The sequence below is a fragment of the Rhinopithecus bieti genome, unplaced genomic scaffold, assembly GCF_001698545.2.
Source record: "Rhinopithecus bieti isolate Rb0 unplaced genomic scaffold, ASM169854v2 scaffold_37914, whole genome shotgun sequence".
Lineage (NCBI taxonomy): Eukaryota > Metazoa > Chordata > Mammalia > Primates > Cercopithecidae > Rhinopithecus > Rhinopithecus bieti.
Genome location: NW_016816274.1, coordinates 1612353 through 1634253, shown reverse-complemented (window position 1 = coordinate 1634253; position 21901 = coordinate 1612353). Strand labels below are relative to the sequence as shown.

The following is a 21901-nucleotide window of genomic DNA, read 5'->3' as shown; positions in this document are numbered from 1 at the left end:
GACTTATGCCCCTAGTTGTTAACTGGCTTTAAGAATGTATGTCTTAAGAATGTATGTCTTAAGGCCAGTTAACAACTAGAGTCATAAGTCTCCACTGATGGACTCTTACTTATATAAATGTTTACTTAAGAATGAATTGCTTACTGTATCTAAATGTATTTGTTCTTTCCTTAACATTTGTCATCCTTCTAAAAGGTAAATTCAGTCTTTAAAACTTTAGGTAACTATTTTAAAAGTAAAATTTGACATAAAGCCTTCTCTTGCCACCCTCTAGGATGAATTACATTTCTTTTCAAAGCATCTGGAAAATTATAAAGAATGCATACAGTTTAGCCCATGGCCGAGAACTGAGAGATGGAGGTTAAAGAGAAGTCAGAAAAACTGCCGACAGTTTTCTATTTTGTTCCTGATAGACTTCTCCAGATATGAGCAACATGTTAAAGAACATACAGTGATCAGTACTGGAATTTATGTTCCAAGAGCTAGCTTATTCCTCATGGAGAATCAGGGTTGTGGAGACCTAAATCTGCCATTTTTCAAGGCAGACTTGTCAGGATCCAGAGAACTAATGGTCTCATAGTTTGGCAGAATGGCACACTAGTACATTTTGTTTAATGGTTATGAGTTTTACTGGGAAGGAAATGTAAGAGCCCCGCAATGTGTTGAAATCATCTTTGTTGCTGATTTGTTCCATGCTGTGTGGATGTCTTGAAATTCTGCAGTGTACTTTTGTTTATCTAAAGGCCTAATGTTATGGCCATCAGATCTTTCAGAAATTGGAGTTCTATCCAATTCTCTCCACTGATGGCCAGCTTTGAAATCCCCTTCATAAGAGCCTCCCTTCCTGACATTCTGGCACTTGTGGCCATACCCTGTCACAAAATGAACTCCTTAAGCTCCCATGCCTTCCTCCCTTAAGCTCTCATGAGGAGTGCTATCTGCTGCAGTTTGGAGCTTGTGTCTGCTCCCAGGTTTTAGTCTGGCTGTCTGACCCTTCTTGCCACAGTCCTGATGAGTTCTTCGATGATTTGAATCATTTATATTCAAATCATTGGTTTGATCATGTTTCCACAGCAAAGTAAAATTTCCATTAATAGCCAACAAATAATTAGGCTCGAAAGAAATTGCCTCTGTAGGTATGTGGGGAGAAGGGGTATAGTACAGTGGTTTAGAGTGTGGGCTGCTCAGTTGGAAGTTCTGATTCCTCATCTATAAAAAGGAGAGATATGTATGGATTCCATAAGACGATGCATGTAAAAGTATGTAGAATAGTAGCAGCCACACAGTGATGGCTTAATGTGGTACTTACTAGCTAATCGTGTTGAGAGATTTTTGTTTTTTCCCAACTCTAACAAATTGTCAACATAGGCCTTGAAATAGCTCATCAGGCTGCCGTTGGTATCTAAAATTGGTATTTAAATGTAGTTAAGTTGTACATATAATGTATATGAAACTGGGAAATAGGAAGCATCTATATTCAGAGAATACAGATGTTTATATATAGATGAATATATTCAATTGTTTATAAACTCGGACTTGTGAAAATACTCGTTCGATGTTTTTATTTCAATACAATATGTATGTATGTCAGCAAAATGATAATATAGGGATACTGGCCAGTGTTGAAAATAACTTTATAGAGTTAGACACTATTTATGCTTGCATAAAATGGGTATTGGTAAGGTCATGGACCAAAGTAGTGTTTAACAACCTCTAGCTTTCAGAGGGCAGGGACCATATCTGTGAGTGTGTGATTTCCAAAATCCTTTTTCTTTATATTGACGTATACATAATAGGTCAGTGAATATAATACCGAATTAAGAACTACAAGGAGTTGTATTTTCAGCCTTTCCCATTTGTCTCTATTGCTTTTTTAACATTTTCCTTGTCCCAGGGACACAGTGGCATGGGCTGGTTTTTACAGCACTGCAGGTTTTTCCAGAGAGCAGCAGTTATCCGTTCTTGGACTCACATGACACAGAAGCCAGTCGGTTGAATAGATTCAATGTGGCTCCTTCTGCAAGTGCTTATCTTGTTCACTGATTGCTTTGTAATTGTTATTACTTTGAAAACATTTCTTTTTCATCTATACACTCAGATTAAATAGAAGGAGACATTTTGCCATTGAGGTATATTCTTATCAAGATGTTATTCTTCTGTTTTATAAATAATACTATTATTAGACGTATGATGAAACTCTCGTGTAGTCGGTGCCAAAGGAAACAAGACAATGGGCATGTGCAGTGGGGACTTAGCTAGATAGAGCCTATCTTGTTTTTCTTACTTGCCTTTAATCAGTGCTCATATTCTCTTAAAACTTCCCTATCCATCTTTTGTGGGCACTGTGAATTTCCTTCCTTTCTTCCTTTTCTTTTGGTGACAGTGTTTCTGTTTCTTTAATTTATCAAGGTGTCACATACAACGTATTGTGCTAAAGACATTCTCCATTTGTGAGAGTCTCTGTTTGTTGCTGAGTTTTCCTTCCTTTTGGACAAAGTAGGACATTGCTAGTTGTTTTCCCTTTGGTCTTCTGAATATATTTCAGTTTCTAACTTTTTCTATTAATGCTTTTTTTTTCTTTTCAATGGCTTGAGCCCTTCTCCAAAGCAGAAATATAGTTTTTAAAATGGAATTCCCATCTCTGACAATATCCATTCTTTGTTGTGACATAAAACATTTTTAAACATTAATTTATATATATTTTTAGAGATAGAGTGTTGCCATGTTGTTCAGGCTGGCCTTGAACTCCTGGGCTCAAGCAATCCTCCTGAGTAGCTGAAACTACAGACTCACTGCCATGCCTGGCTCTGTGACATTTTGAATATTATACCTTTCTTGTATATAGATGCCTGCAGAATCCTTTTCTCTTTGGTTTTGTTTTCTCTTTTATCTTTTAGACAGGAGAACTTAGCTAAGAAACAGAGAAAACCCACACAGCCTTTGTGATCAAAAATAACATACGCTACAAATCTGAGTTTTATCATTATCCACTTAAAAAGTGTGTCCTTTCTGTACCTATTTAGTTACATGGGAAGTGATTTTTGCTAGAAGTCACACAGAGCTTTAGCAAATGTCTTTCTTCTGGGTTTGGGAAAATCACTGGAATAAAACTAAAGGGAACAAACTCCTCGGCAATTTACATGTTCCATTTGTTTTCTTGTAAGGTTTATTAATCTTTGATACATTTCTTTCAGAGAAATTTAGAGATCACGAGAGTGGTAAGTGTGCAGAATAACTTTTGGTTTTATTTGACACTGATAACAGTGAAAAGCAGTTGTAGGTACCGTTAGTATTTTTTTTTTTTTTTTTTTTTTTTTTTTTTTTTTGTTTTCTGAGGATTGACCCTGTCTGTTGCCTGTTTCAGTGTTTTGTTGGATATGAGAGCCATTCTAATCATTGTTGTTTCAGAGCAAATAGCTAGTGAGTTATATAAATAACAGCAAGTAAGTACCAAATAAAGCCTTTCAATGGAATGAGTAACTTGCTGTCTGTGTTATATCTTAGTTTAGATAAGCCTAGATCCTGGTTCATCCCTTCCAAAGTTCTTCACACATGAGCTTAGTTAGACTTGGCTCTGTTAATTGTCACCTTCCCCAGGAACCCCTTTGACTTTCATGAATGGGCCAGATTAAAACCCAGTAAGATGCTAGGTAACAAAGGGTGAATATGTTGATTGATTTTGAACATGTCTTTTAGTCTAGACAGATGTACTCATATTTCCATGTGTTTTCCTTTTAAACACAGTCATCCCTGGAAAGAGGACCAGTTTGAATCCATGGATGACTCTATTGTAATCACTTTTACTCTTTAACTGACTTTGATTTTTCTCAATAAGATACTCAACCTCTTTGAGCCTCTGTTTTCTCCATTCTTTATTCTTTGAGCCTCCATTTCTTATCACTAAAATGAGGGTATTGTTCTCAAAGACCCTCATGTAGTAGTCTATGATTTATAAGATGGTTTGGAGGGAGCCTCACAATATCTTTCCCTTGGACATGAGATGTCTTGCTGTCTGCTCATTACAACATATTTGGAATGGTTGGCAGCAGCATCTCCTAAAAACTGTGTAGAACATTAATTGGTAAGATGCTTTATTATAAAATTTTGTACATTAGCAAAGTGAAGCCTGTCAAAACTCAAGAAACAAAGAAACTTGTCAAAGTGATTTCTAATCCTTTACCTATAAAAACAAAGAGGTAACAGCTATTAATATCTCACTAAAAATGCATCCTGTATATGGGAAACTAGTGTTGAAGTTGGTTTCAGAAAAAGATAGCTGAGGGAAAAGAGGAAAATGGAAGGAGGAGGAATATCTTCATGGTCTAAGTAAACAACCACATTTTATAGAAGGAAAGCTGTCTGGAGCCTTTGGGTCAGCAAGAGTGAAGCCCTGAATTATATGTAAATAAATGTGTTATTACTGGATCAAGAAGGGAGCATTGAAGAGAAGAAGTTTGCAAAAAACTCGCAGGGTGACCAGTGTAACATTAGAAATCAGCTGAAAGGATTTGAGAACCAGAAAAGCATTTGATTTGATTAGTATTGGGAATATTTCCTCTAGTGTTCTTTTCTCTAATTGCACTCTTCAGGTCAGTATCTGGCTCACTAATACTTTGTTTCTTATCTATATAGTTTATAAGAATAACTCATTTAATGCCCACAGCAATGCTAGAAGGAGGTAGGACATTAAGGCACAGAGAGTGTATGAGTAGAGAGAGGAGGTTATGTTATGGTAACAAATGACCGCCAGATCCTAGTGGGTTATAAACACAGTGGCATCCTTATCCAGATGTCTGTGGTGGGTCAGCTACTCTGCTAAGGTATGTGCACTTCAGGACCCAGGCCGGTGTCCTCCTTGACCATTGCTGATCATAATGAGAGAACACGGCAGATCTTGTCTGGCTCTTAGGGTTTTCTGCCCAGAAGTTATGTGTGCTGCTTCTATCCATGATTTATTGCTCAAAACAAGTGAGATGCCAAGTCTAATATCAGTGGGGTGGGGAAGTAAAATCTTCCCAACGGAAAGGGGCGGTGTGTGTTTGTAAATAAAGATACACTCCCACAGAGAGAGAGCGAGTAACTTTCCCTAGCCAGCGAGCTGGTACGTGGAAGAGCTGGGATTCCGAACTCAAGCAGAACAGTGTCTGACTCCCATGATGAATTAAAATGGATTTTGAGAGCTTCCCATGAAATTAATCGAGGTTTTCTCTGTGTGTGTGTGTGTGTGTGTGTGTGTGTGTGTGTGTGTGCGTGTGTGTGTGGCCAGATTACTGAACAACCATATGTAATGTAAAAATCATAACTCCAACTAGAATCATGTTGCTAGCATAGCGTTAAGGTTAAGAATGAGGACTTTGGTGCCAAGAGTGCCTGTGCCCAGGCGTAGCTCTAGGGCCTTGCGGAAGATACTTAATCTCTCTGTACTTTATTTTCAACATCTGTAAAATGGGGAAAATAATATCACCTATGTTATGGTTGGGGTAAGGATTAAATAAGTTAATAACTAACGTAAAGTACTTGGGATGTAATTACTATATAAATTTAATCATTATCCTCTTTTATCTTAAATGTAAACAAAATATGTTCAAAGACTGTGCTCAGCACCAGACCTATCATCTGCCTTCAGGCACGATGGGTATCTCATATCCTTTAGGAAGTGGCTTTTTGTTAGCTCTGTGTCTGAACTCACTATTTGCTTTTCCCCTCTCTTGTGTTAAGATACAAGAAATGCCCTCATTTCTTACTTTGTTCTCTCTCACTGTGTCAGTGAAATAAATGATAATTCTGAATGCTTAGATTTATTTACACATAAACAGAAAGTTTCCAATAGCCTGTTTTGACAGAATTTTTCTGCCTGGTTGTTATCCTATTTTTTTTTTTTTTTTTTCTACAAAAACATCTCCTGTTGTTTGCCCACCAATTGCTTTCCTGTTTTCTGAAACACTTTTACCTCTCTTGAGACCTTAGATGGTTACACATCTAAGAATTTTTTTCTTCCTTTCAGAGTTTTACCTGGTGGAATATATATTATTTTACAGATTGGTTCCATTCATTTCGCCTCTCTTAAGATTCTAGGCTGTCTCTTATTAGATTCTTTTATTTTTCCCTCTGAAGATTCTCATTGTTGACTTTATTATTGATTTCAGCTACTTGTCAAATCAGGTACTAATTGAATATTGTCCACATTTGGTCATGATTCAATTTTTTTACAAAGAATATAGGGAAGTCTGGCTTTCTCTTTTATTCTCTGGATTTTTACAATGGACATTCTTTTAAAAGGGTCTGTTTCTTGAAATCTTGTTATTTTGAGCAGTCTTCCTGGTAATGGTGTGAAGGACAGGAATAGAACAGAAAGATACTTTCTAATTTGTTTGTGTGCCTCCTAAGACTATACTCTCTGGCTCTAATATACAATTTTGTGAGCATGTACACAATGTTTCATAGTCAACTTTTCTAGGAATCTGCACAGTATAAAATGTGCTGACCATGGAGACAGTGAGAATACACAGAAATATATAGACTTAAGCTGGTTAAGTGTTCTAGAGGGAAGAATGAAGAATGTGCTTAATATAAATTGTTAAGTCACAATAACTAGGAAGGGGTCAAGATAGCATGAAAAAAACAAGATGTAGGCTCAATGCAAGTAAAGTATTTAATGGCATACCTCAAATGGAGTTAATCTAATTGAAATGGATGCAAAAACTATTGAGTTCCAAAAGAAAAAAAAGAGATCTGGTTATTTTTTTGCTACAGGTCCAAGTAAGGATTAATTAACAAATATATAGAAGTGTTTTTCAAAGAAAGGATGGTGTAATAAAAGTATAAATTTTCCACCCATGTGGTAGACTCTAACAATTATTTCCTTCTCTTAGAACTGCCCCCATCCTATAAGGGACAGGACCACATCTGAGACTGTGCTATATGACCCTGCCTTCAGGTCAAAGCTGATCACTTCAGGGTGTGTGCCTCACCTATGCTATGCCAATCAGAATCTTACTCCAGGGAATTAAAACGTGGAACTGACGGAGTAGAAACCAGGAGTCCTCAGAGCTCCAACTAGGGCATCGTTGGAGAGTCAAGTCAAGAGGTATATAAATTCTTGCTGCAGAGATCCCTGCCGCTCACCCACCTCTTGCTTCTCCTAGAGTTTGGTGGTTCAGTTCCTCCTGAAATACCATATCACATTCAATAAATACTTCCTCTTTCTTATTCTAGCCAAAGTTTGTTTCTGTTACTTACAACCAGGAGAAACCCAACTCATACAGTCCTGAAAAGATTAGAAAAGAAGAATCTAAACAGGATACAAAGCTCAATGATGAAAATGACTCTGAAAGGAAAGTGAGATGGGTTCTGATATGTTATGAACTCGTAAACATGAATTGGCAGATGATCAGAGCATCAAATTACTCTTACCAAATGCTTTAGAGAAGGCTATTAAGTTGAATGGTTTATAAAAGTCAGTAAATTTATAGTGCTCCTGAGATTTAATAATGGCTCAGTTGGGTAGAGACCTGAGTTAATGAGGACTTGGTTATGGGCAGACCAGTTTCAAGACCACAGGTCACCTAACTCCTTACACATACAAGTGGCCAACATATGCTCCAATAATGGGGCAGCCAGAGAGTATATACATGTGTTTGCAAACCATCTCCACTCTGGAATATGAACTAAGTCAATATTCCTCTAATAAAGCACTGAGGGAGCATCTTATACTGGGTATAGCAGTAGACTTAGTAAAAAGAATATGAAAATGAACGTACGAAAAATGTGTATGGCTGAGATTATGTGTGCCTGTGGATGTTTAGCTCTCAAGTGTGCCATTTGATCATGCATATAGTCATCTTGAACTCTTGAGAAATGGCGTGTTAAAGAAGTTCCTTTGATTAAAAAAAACCTACTTTGCAGTAAAGAGTTTATAGCTCTAGAGTTATAAATTTTCATGTTTGACATCTGACTTTTATGGCTCTTAACTTTTGTAAAATGTGACTGCCATTTCCTCTTTGAAGTCTTCCTTGATTCTCCTGGTCAGAATCAAACACTCCTTCTGCCCAAAGGACATCACACTTTGCTTGGAGCACCCATTGTATCTTCCCAAGCTATGTGTATATGTATATTCATATAGATGTGGATTATGTGCAAACATACATAGTTGATAGATTTTATATTAAAATATATCTGGTTGTATTAGTTTGTCAGAGCTGCTGTAACAAAGTACTACAGATAAGGGGTGGCTTACACAACAAAGGTTGGTCTTGAAGTTCTGGAGACTGAAGTCCAAGATGTATTGACAAGGTTGGTTGCCTCTGAGTCTGTTCCATGCCTCTCTCCTGGCTTCTGGCGTTTGCTGGCGATCTTTGCTGTTTGTTGGCTTGTAGAAGCATCACCCCAATGTATGCTTTCATGTGGTGTTCTTCCCGTGTGTGTGTGTGTTTGTCTTCAAATTTTCCCTTTTTATAAGAACTCCACCCCTGTTGGATTAGGGCCCATTCTAGTGACCTTATTTGAAATTGATTACCTCTGTAAAGGCCCCTGTCTCTAAGGCCACATCTGCAGTACTGGGGGTTAGGACTTCTATGTATGCATTTTTGAGGGACACTTTTCAACTCATAATGCTGAACCACAGACATGTTACCTGTATTCTGAGACCGAATGCTCCTTGACTGCAGGGACTGAGTCTCACTCATCATTGTAGTTTCTGTAGAACCTAGCAAAGGTCCTCCAACTTAGTAAGCAACATAATATTTGTGGAATAGATTGATAGCTTTTCAATCTAGCCTAAAAAACACCTTTTTGGGCCCGGTGTGGCGGCTCATGCCTGTAATCCCAGCACTTGGGGAGGCTCAAGTGGGAGGATCGCTTGAGCCCAGGAATTCAAGATCAGCCTGGGCAATGGAGCAAGTCCCTGACTCTACGAAACATTTTTAAAAAATGAGTGGGGTGGCCGGGCGTGGTGGCTCATGCATGGTAATCCCAGTACTTTGGGAGGCCGAGGCAGGTGGATCACAAGGTCAAGAGATTGAGACCATCCTGGCCAACATGGTGAAACGCTGTCTCTACTAAAAATACAAAAAAATTAGCTGGGTGTGGTGGCCCATACCTATAGTCCCAGCTTCTCGGGAGCTGAGGCAGAAGAATCACTTGAACCCGGGAGGCGGAGGTTGCAGTGAGCCGAGATCACGCCGCTGCACTCCAGCCTGGCAACAGAGGAAGACTCCATTAAAAAAAAAAAAAAGAGCAGGGCATCGGAAGGGCATGATGACACACACCTGTGATCCCAGTTAGGGAGGCTGATGTAAAAAGATTGCTTGAGCCCAGGAGATTGAGGCTGCAGTGAGCCATAATCACACCACTGCACTCTAGCCTGGGCAACAAAGGGTAACCCTATCTCAAATAATAATAATAATAATAATAATAATAATAATAATAAAATCACCATTTTGTTGAGCTGAACGGAATGTTTTATATATAAACTTTCCTCTGTGACAGTCCACCAGGGATTCCATCAGTACCTCCTTCAACTCTTCCCTTTGGAACTCACAAACTTTCTTTTTCTGAGCCTAGATGAATGGCTGACGCCTCCTCACAGATACTATGTTGGGGTCTTTGTCAAAACAGAGACAGAATGAGATTTCAGAGCCATATGTAATTGAAAGTTATGAAAACTAAATTAGTTGTCATGTAAGAGCTATTGTCACCCCCCTTTCCCCACAGGTATGTAATGCTCCTTAGGAGATGATTAGCATGTTTGATTAGTATATTTTTTTTCTTCAAGAATTCCCTTTCCATATTAAGCTACATATAGTTGATCTGTTTTGAATGTTACCAAAATTGATGGAACAACTTGAACATTATTAATAAAATTCTGTTGTTTTAAAAAGTTTGTCTTAATTGTTAGAGATAACACAAACCTAGATTTATTTTAGTGGAATTTTAAAATTTAAGGAAGAAATATCAGGGTGGCAAAGTGGGGTTGCAGAAGGGGTGGGGTGTACCTGGAAACACAGGGAATTCCAAGTTTCTTAGAAAGCGTGCCAACGTAAGGAATACCCATTCAGAAACTCAGATTTTCCATCATAATTAAGAAAGTAAGTGGTTCTTCAGTGATTTATAAGAAGTATATATCTCAAGGAAAGCTTTTTTTTTTTTTTAAATGTTTGACTTTACACTCAAGGAAGAAGTAATTGCTAGAGTTAAGATTAGAAGTATCTGTATTAAAATTAGGGGGATTTTTGCTCTAATATGTATTGTAGAAACATTTTAGGTAGGAGTGCTTTGGGATTTCACTCTGTACCAGAGAGGTGGAGGAGAGAATGGGTTACTTTAATTCAGTATTGTGTTAAAATCAGGCTCTTCCAAGTTCATCAAAAATTTGGGGATGAAAGCTATATTATTCTAATGAAAGCTGACAGTTCCGAGTAGAAATAAAAAGGAGAAAACCCAGAAGGACAAATTCACTTCTTCACTGGATATTTATTACCAGTAATATACGGAGCATCTAAAATGTGCAAAATGCTAGACCTATGACTGTAGTAGTAGGGATTACAGGTAGCTTGCATGGTTTTATTGGTTTATTTTGTCCAGATCTGGAGCATGGGATTAATTTCTGATATTGAATATGAGTGAAGGCGTTTGTAATCTTGCCTCAAGTCAATGAGACCATTTTTGTTCTGAAGTGTGATCTTTTAATTATTAAGGATATGTTCATGCCCTGGATGCGGATGCACAAAGACCACAAAATCATAGCCTTCTAGGGACTTACCTCCCACTAGGGAGATAAGTAGGTAAGAAGGCACTTATTACTTCATGGACTGCATGAGTGACTATATGGATGGATAAATGAATGAATGAATGAATGAATGAATGAATGAATGAAAGAAAATCTGGGTGTAATTCGAGGCACTGTTCTTGAGAGCAGAAAAACAATTTTGAGAATACATATATAGGATAAGGATGTAGAGAGCTACTTTTTATTTTCCAGAAGTTCCATAAAGCTCCATAAGGATAAGCCTGTGGTAAACAGACCTTCAGAAAGTCAGGCCACTAAAATTAGGGTTTTTGTTTGTTTGTGTTTACTATTTCTATATTCCAATACACTGAATTCTTTAAAAAGTCTCTGTGTTAATTTTTGGGAGGATTGGGGTATATTCCCTAATTGGCATAGTGCAATATATTAAACTCTCGTGCTTTTCCAAAGTCGGTGAGTTTTACATGCCAGTCCTGTTGAGTTTCCTGCTGACCGACCTCACTGCACAAAATCCTGTGAAGATCCACAACTTAGAACACACTTTCAACTTACTGACTTTTATGCTTTATGGATGTTAATAGAGTCTCCTAAAGCATACAATCAGAGTGATTTTGTTGCTGTTTTAAAGTTTTGGGGGCAACAGTGATATTACGTATTGGAAAAAAGTATATAAAGACATTTCTTTCATATGAGTTGTGGCTCTAAAAGTTTCTCTAAAATCTGCTCTCACCCGAACTGTCAGAGGGGATGAGTAATTAAATGATCTGCTGTGGAAAGGCTAATTAATTTAACCATTACTCAGGGACTGCCGCCGCTGGTCTCCCCATCTGCCCACATGACAGGTGCACCTGGCACTCGACATTGTCATGGCCTGTGTGGCGGGTGACTCCCCAGGGCGCCTCTGTGTTGGGAGAGAATGGGTCTTGGCCTCCTCAGAGGAGCAAACCTGTTCTCATGTGCGTACCAGATCGCCACCGGGCTCTTATTCTTGGGACCCACCAGAAATGGGGAAGGTTGATGATTAATTGAATCTTCTGTTTAAGATTTCAGTGTATGACCCTGTGCCCCAAGGAATAAATGAGAGTAATCATCTATCTAATTGCAATATAGACATTTGGTGATATCTTCACAGGGAAACAATATAGGGTGGAGAGAGATGTTAACTGAAACGAAACCTATGCCTATAGGTTTATATTGGGTGTTTGATTCGTATTTTTCTTCTACTTCGCAAGAATGAGGATTTATAGTACTTGGAATTCAGTGTGTTCCTGGGTTTTCCCATTGATTCACATTAAAATGGTCAAATATGTGTTGTGTCCGTGGAGACCCCAATTCTTGCATTATTTGTGATGACCTCCCTAGCAGTAGAGACAGTGGTAACAGGCAGTGGTAGTTACAGAGGCACACATTCTAACAAATAGGATTATAGCTAAATATGTATTTGTTGCTATTTTACTTATTTGTAAAAACATGAATGGCCATATTTAAATTTTTGAGCAGTGGGATAATAGGCATTCTTTCCAGCCTGCATGAGCAGCCTCCATTTATCCATGGGAGGCAGGCATTGCTGCATATCAGGAGCCTCTGGGGGCCCTATGACCTTTTTAGAGATCCACGAGGTCAAAACTATTTTATAACTATTTTTTAATAAGAATACTAAGATGTTATTTTTTTAAGAGTTTTTTATAAGAATTTTTATAAGAATACTAGGAATTTTATAAGAATACTAAGGTGTCATTTGCCTTTTTTGTTCTCATTCTCTCATGAGTATACGGTGGTTTGCCAGAGGCCACCCCATATGTGACATTGCAGCACACTGAATGTATGAATAGAAGCAAATATGAGAATCCAGATGTCATTTTTGTTAGCCAGATATTAAAGACTTTTGTAGAAGTATAAAACAGTGCCACTTGTTTTATTGTATTTTTGAAAATTATAGTTAATTTTATAATTATGTTTATGTTAACCTGTAATAGAACTGTTATTGCTATTTTGAATTAATATATATTTTTAAGTTAATTTTGGAGATGGTAAATGTCAGTCAACATAACTGACAAAACAAAAGCTCTTTGGGATTCTCAGTAATTTTTTTGCAGAGTGTAAAGGGGTTCTTAATCCAAAAAGTTTGATTAACTTTTGTATCATAGAGATGATAATAATACCTACCTCATGGGATTCTCTGAGGTTTAAGTATATCGTGTCAGGTGTTTAGAATAGTACCTGACGTATCAACTATTCAATAAATATCAGCTATTACGATTATCTTTTTAAATAGAAAAGTAAAATAGGCCCATGTCTCTCTAAGAAGTGACCTGGAATAAAATCCTGGCACCAAAGTGGCAGACCTTGGTGCTGAACAAAAGTCTAACAGCATTGCCTTCAAAAGACTTAATGAATTTAGAGAATAGCATAGAACATGTAATAGACATTCTTCCTAATTAAAATATTTGTGAGGACAGATCTGTTCTTGTATGTAATTTGTTGCTGAAAAGTCTGAAACTGAAAAAATCTTAGAAATAGCAGAAATTGCCTTCTTATTTAAAGGAAGTCTAGATTTGATCTTTTGATAAAATAGTCACCTACTGTGTTTTAAAATCTGGCTTTGAATACAGAGTGTTGTACTTACTGCGTCTTATGACATTGGTGTGTAGGCATGTGTGTAGGCATGCTTTCTCCGTCTATCAATCTTGAAGTCTTTGAATTTGGAACTGTATTATTATTTATGTTTATTTCTCAGACCCTAGAATGGTACCAGGCCTGTAGTAAACTCACATTAAGTGTTTGCTGAATGTGTAAACATTTCCATTATTGTTGGATTGTATCGTATCAGTTAGCAGAATATTCTGAATTAATAAAAACCTATATAGGTATATTTAACACATAAACATAAGTAAGTTTTAAATACTTTATAGAATCTTAACCTAAAAATCAAAACTAACATGAACCTAGAGTTTTGTAGGGAGAGTATTATGGGATTCTTTAATATTGCAATATCTTTACCACAGTAAAGGAAACTGACTTTCGATTGCTAAGATGCCCAAGAAAATTTTTCCTTTTTAAATTCATATGTAAGCATGGTGATTTGTTATACTTTATTTTTTTACAAAGATCAAGTGATTACACAAATCATCCTACATGTTCATCAAATCACAGAGTATTTCACATTGTCACAAGCTTGCTTGATGTGAGCTGGATCCATACCTTTTAAGTGCATTGCATGTATAGGGTATTTGGGACCATGAGATTTACAATGAGTAGAAATAATTATTTCCACTTACACTAAGTGCCCTTGCTGTTCTTCTATCAGGGCATCCTCACAGGGGCACCATCTGCCTGGTGGAGAGTGGGGCACACAGCATCTCCATTCTCTCCTATTCGGGGTGGGTGCAAGTCCTGGGCTTCCTGAAGAGTGGCAAGGGAACATTGATTTGTCTCCCAACAGGCGTGCCCTGGGACACTCATGCAACAGATGGCTCTGTAGCACCCTGCAGCCTGAGGTCTCCACACGTTACAAACTGAATATATTCCCCCTCTGCAAGTTGCTTTCTCTTTGGGGGAATGCTTTTTGTTTAAATATGCAAACCTTGCAGGTCTTTTCTGAATTTTACAAATGCCAACATCCTGTTGACTTCATTGGGAACACTATTTCCATGCGCTTAACTTGCAGAGGCGTCAGTGGTATTCTGAAGAATGTATAAGAATATAGAAAACATACAAAACGTTGTTTTTTGCGATCTTTAGTTCAGACAGTCTGGGGCTATGTTGAAGGGCTTTAGAAACCTGGAACTAATTCTCCATTTGGATATAAAATTGAATAAGAAGAGTACCTCTGTTTCATTCTTCCTAGAGAGAAAAGTTATCTTTACATTTAACTGTAAGAGAAGTAAGTACTGTGGTCTCTTGTTTCATCGTGCGTATGTTCTTTATATTCTTTTTTTATACCTGTTCCATAAATAAGAATCCACAGCTCTTGATAAAATAGCCCTGTGCATTTGTTTGGCAATCATAAAGTCAATACCCACTTCATAATGAGCTACTGGCCTTGCCACAAACACAAAACAACACAATGATGCTTTGCAGAAGCACAGTTGTCTGTTTCCAGCCGACGAACCGAGGTCTTTAAAGAGGAGCAAGGGTGTATGTGTATGTGAGTGTATTTAGTTTGTCTTGGGCAGCGTGCAAATCCAGCATTCTTTATTTTCTACACAAAGCTGTTTGTGAGAACTTTGAATTTGCATGAAAAAGATGCTAGTCCCAGTTGGTTTCGCACATATCTTGGGACCATGGGGGTTTGAAGATATGTCATGCCAGGAACTACTAAACTCAAGGACAAATGAGATTCTGTGAAAAAGACAGGACCATTTATTTTTAATATTTTGATTGAGTTGATAATTTGATTCCAGAAATAACATCTAGAAATCCTGAGTATTTTATCGTAGAGGTTTATACCACGTCAAGAACTTCACCACTTCCTTAGTTTTAAAAAAGAAAGACCCTTTCATACAAAATAACATTTTCATGCAAAATAAAATACAAATTCTACTTAAAAAAAATCCAGCTGATGTAAAATGTACACGCAAGGACTTGAAATATTTGGAATATACAAGTTACTGAACCTAAAGAAAGAATCCCTTGTTTGTTGTGTTTTAGCATTGGAAAACCACTTTTCAAAGGGGATATAATCCAGAAGCCTAATACATAAAATAGCTCAGAGTTGGAGTACTTTTGCTGTCGTGGGACTGAGCTGCCACTGGCTTTGCCCACTGACTCCATGGGAGGACCCTGAACTGTCCCTCGGACCCCTGAGGGATCTCTGTTGCATTTCCTGCATAAATGTTTTAAAACAGTTATGGAGCATGGTCCCCAAAACACATTGTGTTTGCTGTTCTTGCAAATTCTGCTCCTTAATCACCTAGCTGCCCTGAGTCAGGGTAACTTCCAGTTGTCTACACCTAAGCAGTTTCCCCAGTTGTCGATATGGAAGGCTAGGAGCCAGGCTGGGGTTGGGGATTGCCTCCCCCGTGGCCTACACTACTATGAAATTTTCCACATTTGCATCACCTGTTTCCACATGGCTGTTTGAATTTGGGCATTTCTCCATTCATGTGATGGTAGGTCAGATATAGAAGGGTGTTTCTAATTTTTATGTATTTTACTCTCTGTTTCACCAAATCAAGTGGCTATAATGCTGCCCCTTTAGAGATAGCCCCTTAATGTTGATTCGTTCATTTTCTTCCTTCTTTATTGAATGCCACAGAATATTATGTGTGGACAGTCTACAAAATTTCATGACTTATTAATATAGTATTTTCCTTTTTAAAAACTATGTAATGACTAAAACCATTAAGGTTTTCTTTCAAATTGAATTAATAAGATTTGAGAAGCACATTACAGTGTGACAGTCCTAATAGTTTATACAGGCCATCTCTTTTAAGCATAAAGTAATGATGTTCCTAACATTTACACTATATTAGGACTCTTTTATCATTTAGTAGGATGATGGGGATAAGATAGACTTTTGATCTGTTCCTGGAAATGTCTCTTTTATGTTACACTGCTCTTGTGAGAAATTAACATACCATTAGCATATATATTAAATCTTTCTCTGAAGCTTCAATAATTAGGAATGAGGATTCAAGGCAATTTTCTAGAACATTCTTACTGTCCTAGTTCTGTATCTGTCTTTCAGTTGAAGTGCTCAAAGTTTGGTCCTGGGACCCTGGGTATCTCCAAGACCCTTTCAAGGGATCTGCAAGGTCAAAACTATTTTTGCCATAACGCTAAGATGATATTTGCCTTTTTCACTCAGCTTTCATGAGTGGTGTTTTCTAGAAGTCACATGACATGTTCTGTCATAACAGACTAAATGCTGACGCAGATGTGAGAATACACCTGTCTTCTATTAAGACAGACATTAAAGATAGTTGGAAAATTCTAAAGCAGTATCACTCTTCTCACAAAATTTATTTTTTCCCTGTATTTGCAAAATGTATTTTTGTTTTGGAATTACTGTTTAGGATGACTTTTAATAAAATGTTTTACTTATGTTGGCATGGGTTTATTGGCTTTTGGTGATTTAACAAATATTTTAATAGATTACGTTTTTATTTATATGTCATAAATATTAATAGATAATAACCCATAACAACAAAATCTCTTTGGGATCCTCAATTTCTCTGCATACAAAAGGGTCAAATATTTGAGAACTCAGTACTGAAATATTTGGGAACTACTGTTCTACAGTCCCCTCATTCAGTGCTCTTACTTTGGAATTCACTCTGTTGAAGCTTACTCAGATATTTACCTGGTGGTCTATGGAAGTTGTACTTTTCATAATTTTGGAATGTATGTAAAAAAGCTTTTGTGGTCAACTAGAACCAGAGGATACCCTGTGGGAATCAGGGTGTATCTGTGCAGTGTACCTGCATTATGTACTATGTCAATGCAAAATGGTAATATTATTTAAAATTCTGTTATACTAGGCAAGTTGGTATTAGATTCTGTAACTGATTCCTCATTCAGCAAGTCACAAATATTTATTTTGTTCCTACTAAGGGGCCTTAGTAGTTGTTAAAGAGATGAACTAAATCTCCATTCAGGCAAACAGCTGTTACAGTAAGATATTAACTACCCCACAACTGACCACCTGCAAAAATGAATGGATCATCATATTTGGTTGCTACTTTTGTGGTCAAGGAGGAACTTATGGTCTTATTTAGAGGAAAAATATATTGAATAAACAGTCGAGTAAAATATGAGATAATGTGTTTAATATACTTTAGATGAGAAGTTAAATGTCTCCATGTTTCAGTATACAGAGAAAAGAGTGTGGCAAGTGAATTCAGGTATTGGTGTAGGAAGTTAATTATCATTAGCATCAAAGTAGCTTCTGGTATTCTGGCAGTGTTCCTGCTTTTTTGCTTAGGTGGGACTAATAGGGACTTGTTCACTTAGTGATTATTCAGCAACCTGTGCTCTTATGATTTCTTAATTTTCTGCATAGTTTATACTTCATTAAAACGTAAAGAAAACTTTTATTTTTTTTTATTTTTTTATTTTATTTTATTTTTTTTTTGAGACGGAGTCTCACCCTGTCGCCTAGGCTGGAGTGCAGCGGCGCGATCTCGGCTCACTGCAAGCTCCGCCTCCCGGTTTACTCCATTCTCCTGCCTCAGCCTCCCNAACCTGTGCTCTTATGATTTCTTAATTTTTCTGCATAGTTTATACTTCATTAAAAACGTAAAGAAAAACTTTTATTTTTTTTTATTTTTTTATTTTTATTTTTATTTTTTTTTTGAGACGGAGTCTCACCCTGTCGCCTAGGCTGGAGTGCAGCGGCGCGATCTCGGCTCACTGCAAGCTCCGCCTCCCGGTTTACTCCATTCTCCTGCCTCAGCCTCCCAAGTAGCTGGGACCACAGGCGCCCGCCACCGAGTCCGGCTAATTTTTTTTGTATTTTTAGTAGAGACGGGGTTTCACCGTGTTCGCTAGGATGGTCTCAATCTCCTGACCTCGTCATCCGCCCGCCTCGGCCTCCCAAAGTGCTGGGATTACAGGCGTGAACCACCGCACCCGGCCGAAACTTTTAAATTTAAAATATCTCTGTAACCTGTTAAACTGTTTGTAGTATGTACTTAAAAACGTTTGTCCAAAGACTCGTTGCTTATAGTGACTTCTTATTTTGCCTTAATTTTCCAAAGCTTCTCAGTAGGTGCCTCTCACGTCCAAGGCAATGAGTCATTTGATGCTGAATCTTCCGTTGGTAAATAATATATCCTTTATCTTTCTAGTAATGTATTATTATAATGTTTTAATAAAAATAACATGAGTCATTTGGTTTTAAAAAATACACATTTTGAGAAGATTTTAGATCAAAGTAATACATGCACATACTTTGGAAATCAAATGCAATGATAACATCTATAAGATGTACACATCGCCTTCCCTGCTCTACATCTTACTCCTCTGACACAGTCACTCCCCTTTCTTCTAGATCTGCTTTCTAAGTTTTGCATCCTTGTATCTAAATAATATGCTTGAATTTCTGTTTCTAGATCACTTTTAAACGTTATGTATTATCTTTCTATTATGGAAGATAAGATTTTAGTGTTTCTGTACCACCTGTTTCTCTATGCTTCCCTTTCTCTAATTTTTTTCATTAAAGAGTAAATTAATTTAGTTAATAATTACAATGATAAAGTAAATGTCATTCACAGCTGAGTTTAGTGGAAGCTTAGAATTACATTTCTAGAATAACTTCGTTTTTTCTAGCATGAATAATTGCCACTTCCTACCATTGCCCTAGATTTTCATGTTTCAATTTCTTATCTTAAGCTTTAAAATAAAACTCTACAACTCTTCTTAATACTTACAAACACATAGGTAATTTACTTTGATTCAACTTTGTTTTATTCTTGGAGTCATCCTCCTGAGGCTCTCCATCCTCTTGCTGCAATCCAGATTGGTTATTCTCTGGATTCCTACATAGCTGTTGTCCAGGAGTTTACCAAGAAAAGAAAAAAGAAAAAAATTCCAATTCTTTATTGGATTTCTTGTTTCTCGTTACCAAGTCTTGCTTTTTATTTGGTAGAGTTATAAATCTCAGTGAAAAAGAATTTATTATTTGATATAGATTTGGACAGTGTAATAATATTAAGTCTTTCAATCCATGAATGTGGTATATATTTCTTTCTTTCTTTCTTTTTCTTTCTTTTTTTTTTTTTTGAGACAGAGTCTCACTCTGTTGCCCAGGCTGGAGTGCAGTGGTGCGATCTCCACTCAGTGCAAGCTCCGCCTCCCGGGTTCACACCATTCTCCTCAGCCTCCCTAGTAGCTGGGACTGCAGGCACCCACCACCACACCCAGCTGATTTTTTTGTATTTTTAATAGAGACAGAGTTTCCCTATGTTAGGCAGGATGGTCTCGATGTCCTGACCTCATGATCTACCCACCTCGGCCTCCCAAAGTGCTGAGATTACAGGCGTGAGCCACCACGCCCGGCCAAATGTGGTGTGTATTTCTATTAATCTCCTTTAATCTTTCTTAGCAGTGTTTTGTAGTTTTTAGTATGGCAGTCTTGCAAATCTTTTGCTAAATGTCTTTCCTGAATGTTTTATTTTTTGACATTATTATAAATAGATGCTTTAAAATTTTATTTTCCAATTGTTTGTTGCTAGTATATAAAATATAATTAATTTCTGTTCATCAGCTTTTATCTCTGACTTTGCTAAGTTCACTCATAAGTTGTGTAGTAAATTTCATTGGATTTTCTACTTAGAAAATAATGTCATCTGTAAATAGAGACAGTTTTACCTCTTCCTTTTTGATATCCATGTATTTTATTTCTTTTTCTTATCTTCTCAAACTGTATATGAGATTTGCTTCTATTTGCACTTTATATAAATAGGAAATAAAGTATATACATTTTGTATTTGCTTCTGTTACTCAACCATATATTTATGCTATTCTGTACATTGTCGTGATTAAGTGTAGATTATTCCTTTTCAGTGTTGTATAGTATTCCAGCATGTAACTATGCTAAAGTTGACATATCTGTTCTATTGTTAATGAGTGTGTGCATTTCCAGCTTATAAAGTTACTAAAGTGCTACTATGAACATTCAGGTACATGTCTTTTGGTGAACATATACTTATATTTCTGTTCACTTTAGACCTCAGACTGGAATTGCTGGTTCATAGAGTATGGAATATGTGAGTCTCCTGTTTTCTTTGACTTTATAAATATTTGCCAGTGTTACCTCTATACTACATTTTTAACAGTTTCTAGGGAGAGAAGAGATAAATTCATGTGTTTAATTTTCATATTAAAACAGAAGTCACTCATATCCTTCTTTTTCAATTATTTGTTCCATTAATTCGTTCTTTTTATTGAACTTCTTTGATCTGTTCATCAGGACTTGAGTCAGAGAACACACATGGGCTTTCTGCCTTGATTACTTGGCACATGGCTTCCATCACTTAGTGGCTCCTTCCTATCTACTCTGTTGCCCCTTCTTACAGGTGTACTCACAGGTCCTGCCACAGGCTCCCAAAACTTGTACACCTGGAATGTCTCCTAGTCTAGTCACTCTGGAATGTCTCCTAGTCTAGTCTCCCTTCTTCTAGTCTGTGCCTTTAGGTATTTATTCAGAGAGAACTTTTTCTATTAAAAGACTGCCCAGCTGCAGCCAGACAAAAGCACATGTCGTCTTGGTAGTCATAGGCACTTCAAAGATCCAGGCCCTTAGGAGAGAAGAGATTTTCACTTCTATTTTCCCCAGTGGAAAAATTTCTGGGGATTCAACTGCATCCTCTATGTTTGCATATAGTCGATCCCGTGCAAAGGGAAGACTAAGGGGCGAAATATCACTCAAATAGTTTCTCATCTTGATAGTAATATAGTAGTAGAAGAATATCAGGGGAAATCCTTACTAAAGCTAACATTTTAAAATTTTATTTTAAATATTTTAGGGACCAGAAGAGTTCACTTACCCCTATGACATCTATCAACTATTTTAAAGAACAATTGAAAAGCTGTCCAAAATGCAGGCATCTATCACTTTACAAAAGTATTCTTAAAATGTTGGTGAATATTGGATATATTTTAAGTGAAACTAGAATTATAAGGGATCTAAAATGAATCCCATTGTTAAATAAGGGGTACTAAAATAAATAATCTGATTTTAAATCTACATTTTATATTACCTACACAATGAAAAGTGATAAGCAGACTTTTATTTAGACTTTGAAGTAAGGAAATCTAAAATTTGATTCCAAAAAACTACTATATACCAGCTGAGGACTCAGTGTATTAGCCTTTTGGGACCTCAGTTTCTTCATCTATAAAATGGGCATAGTGAAATCACCCATGGGATTGTTGTCAGGCTCAAATGAGAACAGATGCAATGCCCAGCGTGGTGCCTGTTATGTAGCAAGCATGCAAATGATTTTCTATTGTTATTTTTAAAATAGTAAGGAGTTATGTTTTGTTTGCTTCTTAATATTATTGGTGTGGAAAGCAACAAAAGAAATAAAAATAATTAAAATTGTATAAGCAAAGTTGATAGAGAAAAGACAACTAAAATATTATAGCCATGAAACATGTATTTATGAGTGATGTATGTTGATGAACTAAAACAAGGCATCTACTCAGCATTTA

The 21901-nt window shown here is 36.9% G+C and overlaps 1 protein-coding gene across 1 annotated transcript in view; it reads left to right on the top strand.

Moving 5' to 3' along the window:
* Nucleotides 1–21901, top strand: part of NCKAP5 (NCK associated protein 5) — an 830344-nt gene that overhangs the window by 317331 nt on the left and 491112 nt on the right. The gene's annotated exons all lie outside the window — the stretch shown is intronic.